The following is a 9,088-nucleotide window of genomic DNA, read 5'->3' on the forward strand; positions in this document are numbered from 1 at the left end:
CAACGGCAGACGCTACAACCTACGAAGACTCCACGCGGAAAAGAAGCAAGAGATCGAGTCTGTGTTTAGACGCCCATTCGACGCCACGGATTGAGTGAAATGCTTTAGAGCCGCTATTTCGGCCCGTACAAGGTTCTTTGTCGGCTAAGTGAACTGGACTATGAAGTCCCTGAATAATTGACTGCATCCCAGCGGCGCTGCGTACGACCACAAGTTGGCCATGTCGTTCGTCTAAAGCCCTCATATGCACGCTAAATGGTGCTTTCTTTCTACACTCGGTGCTTATTTTTGCCCAATCCGTTTTATTTGTTTGCAGTCACCGTGTGATTTAAATAATGGGGTCGATGATTCTCTGAAAAGCGAGTAATTGCGAGAATATTTGTAGAGTTTGTTAATTCTTGAAAGCTGCCGGCACGCCGCTTTATCACTGCGTGTGATTCAAGAAGCGACCAGATATAACTCGTAGAAGAACTGCAGATTGGGCTAGTTGGTGTAGATTCATAGTGATGGTTCAACAGCGGAAACACACACAGACCAAGAAGGAGACAAGACACACATCAGCGCTGTGTGTTTCTTGTCTCCTTCTTGGTCTGTGTGTGTTTGCGCTGTTGTACCATCACTATGAGATATAACTCGATTGGTAGCAACTAGGCGGAGCCGATTCTACGTTGTTCCAGAAAGTTGTAGTGACTTTGCAGGCTTTATCTCGAAAGTTCGCTATCAGCTTTAAATTCAGCATGGCCAAGAGCGGCGGGCATTCTGTTCGACGACCGGCGAGCACGCTTGTTGCTACGAGCCCTCTGACAAATTCTGTTCATTGCGGGCGCAAGTCAGCTCAAATAAAGATTTCGCTTCAGAAACCAATTTCGCTATGTTCCTGCTCTCCGGATTGCAGTTACCACTGCGTGACAATGCAGTACACCAGAACCTCTTGGGTCCATACTAGAAGCTAGTGGGGCCTATAGTCGACACTTGGCAGTTAGAAATAATAGCGTTAACAGAAAATAGACACAAAGTCAAAATACGGAATCATACAAGGAAAAATAATGGTACCTCTGCATGTCATTATTCATTATCCAGAAATCAAGAACAAGATTTTCGCAGAGAAGTCAAATTTTCTGGATATTTAACTTCAAGCGAAATATTATTATATTCTAGTGCACCATAGAACTGTATTAGGTGCTATCCATAGATGTTACGCGTTACAGATATATAAAAATTAGCTTGTTTTTCAATTCGAATGACGAGTCGGCACAGTAAACAGATTGATTGTAAGGCGGTAGTTGGTTGAAATAATGTTATACACCATTATAGACACCTACAGTTGACTGCAGCTTTAGCCAAGCCGTCTGAGCATCCGCCTCGCATGCGGGAGGTGCGGGGTTCGGTCCCCAGTGCAGCCACCTCACCTTGAATAGCGGAAAACACGCTATGCTATGGCGCTCTTTGGCCGGAGATGCCCTTGTGCCATAAGAATTCACTATCATCATCACACATTTCTAATTTAAACATAGGCATACATGGAAGTATTTTCAGTTCTTGAGAGAGTGGATGGCTTGTCTGGCGCCAATTGGAAGACGCGATATCGCGTAAAGCATTTTTCTGGAGTCGGATAATTGGATTCAAATGAATTTTAAACGTACAGGCCCATGAGTCAGAACAGCTCACAAAATGGCTATGATTATAGAGTAGTAAATTATCTTTAACACACGTATACCGAACTGATCTCAACATCTCAAAAATGCGAAGCACGATGATACTAGTTTCCAGAACAAGTTGTTGATATGTATTTGCCAGTTAAAGGGTAGCTGCATCACTTTTTTGAGAATTTTGCAATATTCAAGGATTAAAATCATTGTAGGCTGTGGGTAAAGCATGCCAAGTGTTTTTGCACTAGCATTTAAAATAATGACGTAATCGACGATTTATAATTGCGCTTCTCCTCAGTGCACTTGAGGAGTGCAGGAAAGCTCAGCGTGACGTCAGGGAAGGTATTATTTCAAATTACCGCGGTCGTGAGCCACACCGTGCCCTGACGCTTTAGACGCTGCCAAACAACTCTCGGCAGGGTTCGCCTTCGGTGGCGTTTGTTTTTTTCCTTCAAAGCAGACGTTTGTGCGTTGGAAATGCACTGATACCTTCGATGACGTCATCATGCGCCCCCCACTTGGCGTTGTGCGCTGCGGAGAAGCTTGAAGGGCGCCCGGATTTTAATCGGCAATTACTTCACTATTTCAAGCGCTAGCCCAAAAAGACTTCGCATGCTTTACCTCTAAGTTACACACATTCGACCCTCTTAAGCTCGTTGATTTCTAAAACCTATGCAGTTTCCCTTTAAGGCTAAGAAAACAACAAAATATTTAATCGAGTCAACTTCTTGCAAAGGCCAGTTGTTGAAATTAATTGTCGAAAGCAGCGTATCAATAAATCTATAGGCATAGCGAGACACTGTGTATTTTGTTTTTGCGGTGTTTAGTGACGAGGTATGTTTTCTCACCCTAACTGGCAGGTTTTTTAGTTCATGCCTCTCGATGGCTCCTATATTCTCCACAGTTTTATCAGAAAAAATGAGGGCCCTATCATCAGCGTACCTAGCGATTTTAGATGCACTGCTACTTTGTGTCAGGTCATTTCCCTTAAAAGAAAAAAAGTGGGTCCCAAAACCGATCCATGAGGTACTCCTGTTAAATTTGTATTGTATGAAGATGAGAAGTTGTTTACGCAAGCATATTGTTGACGGTCCTTCAAGTAGCTACCGAATAGATCTAAAGTTAATCCACTAAAGCTATACTGCTCTAATTTATGCAACAAAACTAAATGCGCAACTGTATCGAATGCCTTCTTAAGGTCTAAAAACAAAACTCATGATATGTTACCTTTATGTAAAGACGAGTTCATCGTTTGCGTCAGTTGCATTACCACGGTGGGCGTTGACCACTTGGACCTAGATCATGTGTGAAGGCGTAATGTCATTGTTTTCATTTATACATTTTTTTAGCCGTAAAGCGATTATTGTTCCGAAAAAAGTATTTGCTACACCTAAAACCGATCTGAGTCCGCCGCTGCCTGGGTCGTTCACATCCACTGCTTTATACACCGAGATGACGTTTGCTGTTTCTAAGATGCCCGGGTATTCACCCTGCTCCATAGCGGAATTAAATAACGCAGCCATTATCGGTGCTAGAACCTCAATATCGTCTTTTAGAACCTTTACAGTTGTGCCGTCACATCCAGGAGGTTTACTGTTCACCAGACTAGATACTATTGCGGCAATTTCTGCATCACTGGTGACATCAAGCCCAAAAATATTTTTTCTCTGCCACGATCAGTAACAGCCTCAGGCAAGGCTTCCGGGCAAGCTAGTTGTACCTTGATGTTAACGAAGTACCTATTAAATTCTTTAGATGTGTTAGCATCCACGAAATCAGGAACTGAGCATTTTCGAGGTGGTTTCCCTGTTACAGTATTAACAACCTCCCACAATTTTTCTTGCCTCCTCTGCCCTGTTGTATAATTGTGCTATTAAATTATTTTTCCCTTGAACGTATCATAGCGACCACTCTGTTTCTGATAACACGGAACCGCTGTAGGTGGAAGCTATTAGTTTTGTGCGCCCTCCACTTTTGATACCACGAGTCTTTCTTTTTATCCCGTTAGGTATATCTGTAGTCATCCAAGGACAAATGAGGATCCCTATACCTCTGGAGATTATTACTTCCTTCAATACATGATGATGATGATGATGATGATGATGATAAACGTCTATGGCGCAAGGGCACCTGTGGCCAAAGAGCGCCTTGGTGTAAGACATTTTTGTTTACCCAAGTTGGGGTCAAACGCCCATTTCCCAAGGATTTCACCCTAAAGACGGCGAGCACCGGGCAGGGCAAAGCTTGTACCCATTGTGTCACCGGTGGGCACCCAGCGGCACTGGGGATCAAACCCCGCAACTGCAGCATGCGAGGCGGATGCTCAAACGACTAGGCCACCGCTGCGGACACGTGCTTCAATACATGAACAGTTGCAAAAATTAGCACAAATTCCATAACTAAAGAAAGAGCTGTATTTCACAAGTTTAACGTTTCTTCTGCGATACAGGCCTACAGCGACTGAAAACAACATGTTTTGGGCAAACCACGGGCTCCAAACATGTCACCTCCATTTGAACACTCTTCCACTGCACGATCCCGTTATTACTTGCAGAGAGCGCTCTCTTTACCAACTTTGACTGTGCGGAACTCTGTGTTAAGGAGGATGTTTGGCTCTAGGTTCGTGCAACCAACACACGGGATCATGTTTAAAACACAGCCGAAAACCTAGAAACCTAACGGAGTCCTGCTCGGGCAATTCACAGGTATAAGTAAGCGACTTAAAATCAGTCTAAGGTAGGTGAGCCAATAAGGTAATTAAATCAAACGGACAGCCTAAACGAGTTCTGACAGTAGGGTCATTAAATGCAGATATATTTGAAACAATAAGTATCATAAATGTATTGAAAATATTTTAAAATCACAAGATCCCCAGCCGCTCAAAAAGAACCTTGTCACATCTACCTAAAAAAAAATCACCAAGCAGACCTAATTCGCGACCATATGGAAACATCGCGCTTTCGAAGGTAAATGTCATGTCAAAGCAACAATGGAAGACCTCACATAGAACGATAAAAGCTACAAAAGCCGAGCATACTCAAACCGCAGTGGTTCTAAAATCCACAGCCTCCGATGCTTTAGTCTGCCAAGAAATAGCCCATTTCAATTTGCTATGATCATTAGGGTCAACGAAACCTTATAATACCCGAAGATTAGACTCGTGAAAGCTTTTCAGAACGGAAACACTTTGTGGAAGGTGCTAAAGGAAATCTTCCTGCAGAGAGAGAGAGAGAAAAAAATATTTATTTCCGAGCCGAGGTCTGGGCCACCCTCCCAAGTCGAACGAACGGAGCCCATAATGTCCAATATGTCGACGGTATGGGCAGCGAGCAGTGGCCGCGGTGTTGGGTGAAATGCTGCTGGAGGAGCAGCCGCGCTCTCCCAAGGATAGAGTACCTGGGGTGAAGAAAATTTTTTTACCAAGATGCTCCAAGGTAATGCTCAGACATGTCGGACACGTGATATTGATATACCTAACGTACAAAAAAGGAAAGTGTCTATGAACGTCTCCCTCATTAATGTTAACCATTACCGCCGACAATAAAGAAAGAACTTCGCGTCACTGTATACTAACCCATGATTGATTCCCTTTATCAAAGTGCCCAAGAGGAATTCAGAGCAGAGGCTGTTGGTCTCACGTGTGCCCTCTGCTGCTTTCTGCAAGCGGTAAACCGGTTTGCGCAGTATACATTTTGATACTGATTCCTAGAAGTGCCTATCGTGAAACATTCGGATAGACTATAATTTTTACTGTTGTTAAATCCGCTAATCTATAGACAGCTATTACAGAGCGTGTATAGGCGACATCAGCTTGATCGGCTTCTGGGTGGAAGTGCATGAGGCGAAAAAAAATTCTAAGGCCCATTACGATTCTCCCTAATGCAAAATTTGTGCGCAAACTCTGCCGGTGTCTCATCCTGATTGTTTCGGTTTGCAGGGTCTTCGGCGCGTCTGGTGACGATGTTAGTGCAAGAGTAGCATTAGATGAAGAAGACGACGTTGTGCGATGCACTGCGCGCGAGAATGTGCATGTTATTCCAATGGCAGTGTAAGTTGAAGAAGATGACGATGTGCAATGCACAGCGCGACAGTGTGTTGCTTAACAGGAGGCGTCATCGGCTGCAGCGATAGCATAGGAAACCAATCCGGTAACCTATACTATGCGCTGTATATGCTTGCCGGCATTTTAGTTCTAATATGTTTAACATCATGTTTGTAGCATGTAGGGCCTAACTAGGTTCTGTGTAAATTGTTTTTCTTCTGTGTGTGTAAACACATACACATATGTATATATGTGTATGCAGCCGACCAATTTGTTCCGCTTCTGCCTGTTCCAGATCGTGACCATCTCCAGCACAAGCACCGACGCGACGCCTTATCGGTGCTGCGATGGTTTTCTGCCACACGTGCTGCAGCAAGACAAGCCAGCGCGAAGTGACGTGTGTTCCGCCCATCTTCTGGATACCACGCCGGCGCTAGTTACCGCGGCTCTTCCTGGACTGTTGACCGCAACTGCATCGACATCATCAAGCCCGCTCTACTTAAGCAACAGGCGACGCCCGCAACAGTTTAGTGGGCATGGGAACAACGCTACAATGCAGCCGACCAATTTTTTCCGCTTCTGCCTGTTCCAGGTTAGTTACACATCTTCCAAGCGCTCCAGTAATGCATTCCTTGTTGGGTTCCCGTGCCCACAACTGCTTTTGAATCATGTGCATGAGTGTTTCTGCGTAATGAAATTGCTGCTGTGTGGGGATGTCGAGCTGAATCCTGGGCCGAACAAAACTGGTGCCGCGAGGAATGCCCAGTCGGTTCAAGACGCTCCGGACAGCGGAAGCGAAGCGGTTTTAGCATTGCTTCATGACCTTAGGGACCGTTCTGCTAAAATTGAGGAAGGACAGGAGCGTATATTCAGTTCCTTGCAAGACCTCACAGCCAATCAGAAAGAATTGAGCGGACAGATTGCAGACCTTTCGATACGCCTTAATTCGGTTGAAGATAAACTGGAGCTTCTAGATGAAGTTCGTGATGATTTGGCGGCGGTGAAAGAAAATGCTGAAAGGGCACTGGACGAAAATGAGAAGCTTAAAATCTGTTTAAACAATTTAGAGGATAGGTCTCGAAGGGAAAATCTGGTGTTTTTCAATGTTCCAGACGTATCGACTGAATCATGGGCTGAATCTGAGAAAAAGGTACGGGAAATTATTGAAGACGAAATGTCTGTAACCTTAGCTGAAATGGACATTGAGCGCCCCCATAGAATTGGTACGGCTGGACCAGAGAAACTTCGACCAATACTGGTCAAATTTTCGCATCACAAAATCAGGGAAAGAGTTTTCGGTGCAAAGACAAAATTGAAAGATTCAGACGTCTCGATTAGCGAAGATTTTTCACAGGCCACCAGGCATGCGCGGAAGAAACTTGTTCAATTCGCAAAGCAAACTGAGCCCGAAGAATAATTTAGCCTCCGCTACAACAAGCTTATTCTTAAGAAAAGATGTTACGTGTACTGCCCTATAACTGATAGTGTCCGGGAAAACAATTCAACACGTGTTGTAACCAACTCAAGCCCTTCAAACCATTCTTCTCCAAGATAACTAGATAAGGATCAGCATCGACCTGCGCAAACACTTAGAAACATTTCTATCCTTTTCACTAATATACGCAGTGTTTTTTGTCATCGTGACAGCTTATCCTGCTCCGCCGATACCATTGGGGCTGATATTATCGTACTAACAGAGACTTGGCTCAATGAATCCGTGCGCAATAGTGAAGTATTTTCCTCACAAAAGTGTTACCATATATTTCGTTGTGACCGCCCTTCTGGCCGCGGCGGCGGCACTTTAATCGCTGTATCTGAGGATATAGAATGCTTTGAAGTTAACCTTGAAACTACTCTGGAGTTCATTTGTGTCCAGATCAAAATTAACAACAAAGCTCTCCTCTTTTGTGCATGTTACCGTCCACAATCTACTGCCGTTGGCTTCTGTAATGACCTCCATGACATTCTTAACATAATTCAAACAAGGTTTCCTAATCGGCCTATTTTTCTTCTTGGTGACTTTAACTTTCCTGCCATTAATTGGTCAGACACTCATTTAGGGAACGATGGATCATCAGAATCAACAAGTTTTTCAGCACTTTGCTCCACCTTTTCATTAACACAGGTAGTCACACAACCTACAAGGGTGACATCTACAAGCTCAAGCATATTAGACCTTTTGCTAACTAGTTCTCCAGACCTTGTTTCCGACGTAAGCTACTTGCCAGGTTTAAGCGATCATTGCCTACTCCTTAACGAATTAAGCTTGCCGTCTAACAAATCGCGAAATAAAACTAAAACAATTTACGACTATGCTAAGGCAAATTTTACGTCAATTAATGATGGCCTTAAGCTATTTTTGGATGACTTTCTCATAAAGTCTGACCAAAGGTCTGTTAATGAAAATTGGTGTTTATTTAAGAACAAACTACATGAGCTAACTGAATTGCATGTCCCTCGAAGAATCATCACTACTAATGGCAGGTCACCATGGTTCACCCGGTCATTAAAACGCCTTGGTAACAAAAAAAGACGGTTATATTCCAAGGCAAAGTCATCGGGAAAACCTGAACATTGGACAGCACTCAGAGGTGTGGTTGAGGAGTACAAAAATGCGTTAAAAATAGCCAAGGAGCGATATTTTAACGTTACTCTGCCATCACTTTTACTAACTGATGCAAAAAAGTTCTGGAACGCTGTCAACGGTTCAGATCAGCCATCAGTATCTCTTCTCGATGCACAATCAAATCCCATCCCTATTAGCGACAGTGCTAAGGTACTTAATGAAACTTTTGCTAAGGCATTTTATCTCTCCTCAAGCACATCACTACCGGATTATAATGGTTACATTTATTTATTTATTTATTGGAAATACCTGCAGCGCCCGAAGGCATTATTGCAGGGGGGATGAGGATACATAACAGGAGATTAGGCCGGAAAAAAAAGAGGAAGAAAAAAAAGCAATACAACAAGGCATGACACAGCAAGTACAAAATGAATGAAATATGAAACAACAAAAAGACATGACGAAAAAAAAAGAAAGCCAACTGCGCACTCATACATCCGACAGCAACGCGCGGAACATAGACTCTGAACGGCACTCAACAATTTCATGGGGCAGGCGATTCCAGTCATGAATGGTAGATGGGAAAAATGCGTTTTGATAAGTGTTAGTTTTGCATTTAATTTCTCTAATCTTCCACCCATGGTCAAGTCTGTTTGACCTGAAATGCGGTGGAAGTAAATAATTTTCTTTATCTATTTTTATTTTTCGGTGAAAGATTTTATACAGCATTTCTAACCGGGAGTTGGTACGGCGTTTCCGTAACAGCTCCCATCCCAGCGTTAGTTTAATGTTAGTAACACTGCTGTTAAAATCATAATTACTTGAAACAAA

General features: G+C 43.4%; 1 pseudogene; it reads left to right on the forward strand.

The window, feature by feature from the left end:
* LOC149326820 (uncharacterized) overlaps positions 1-8,312 on the forward strand; it is a 28,287-nt pseudogene extending 19,975 nt beyond the window's left edge.
* Positions 8,313-9,088: the final 776 nt, after the last annotated feature.

The sequence above is a fragment of the Amblyomma mixtum genome, chromosome 10 (assembly GCF_055824585.1).
Source record: "Amblyomma mixtum isolate Tamu chromosome 10, ASM5582458v1, whole genome shotgun sequence".
Classification (NCBI taxonomy): domain Eukaryota; kingdom Metazoa; phylum Arthropoda; class Arachnida; order Ixodida; family Ixodidae; genus Amblyomma; species Amblyomma mixtum.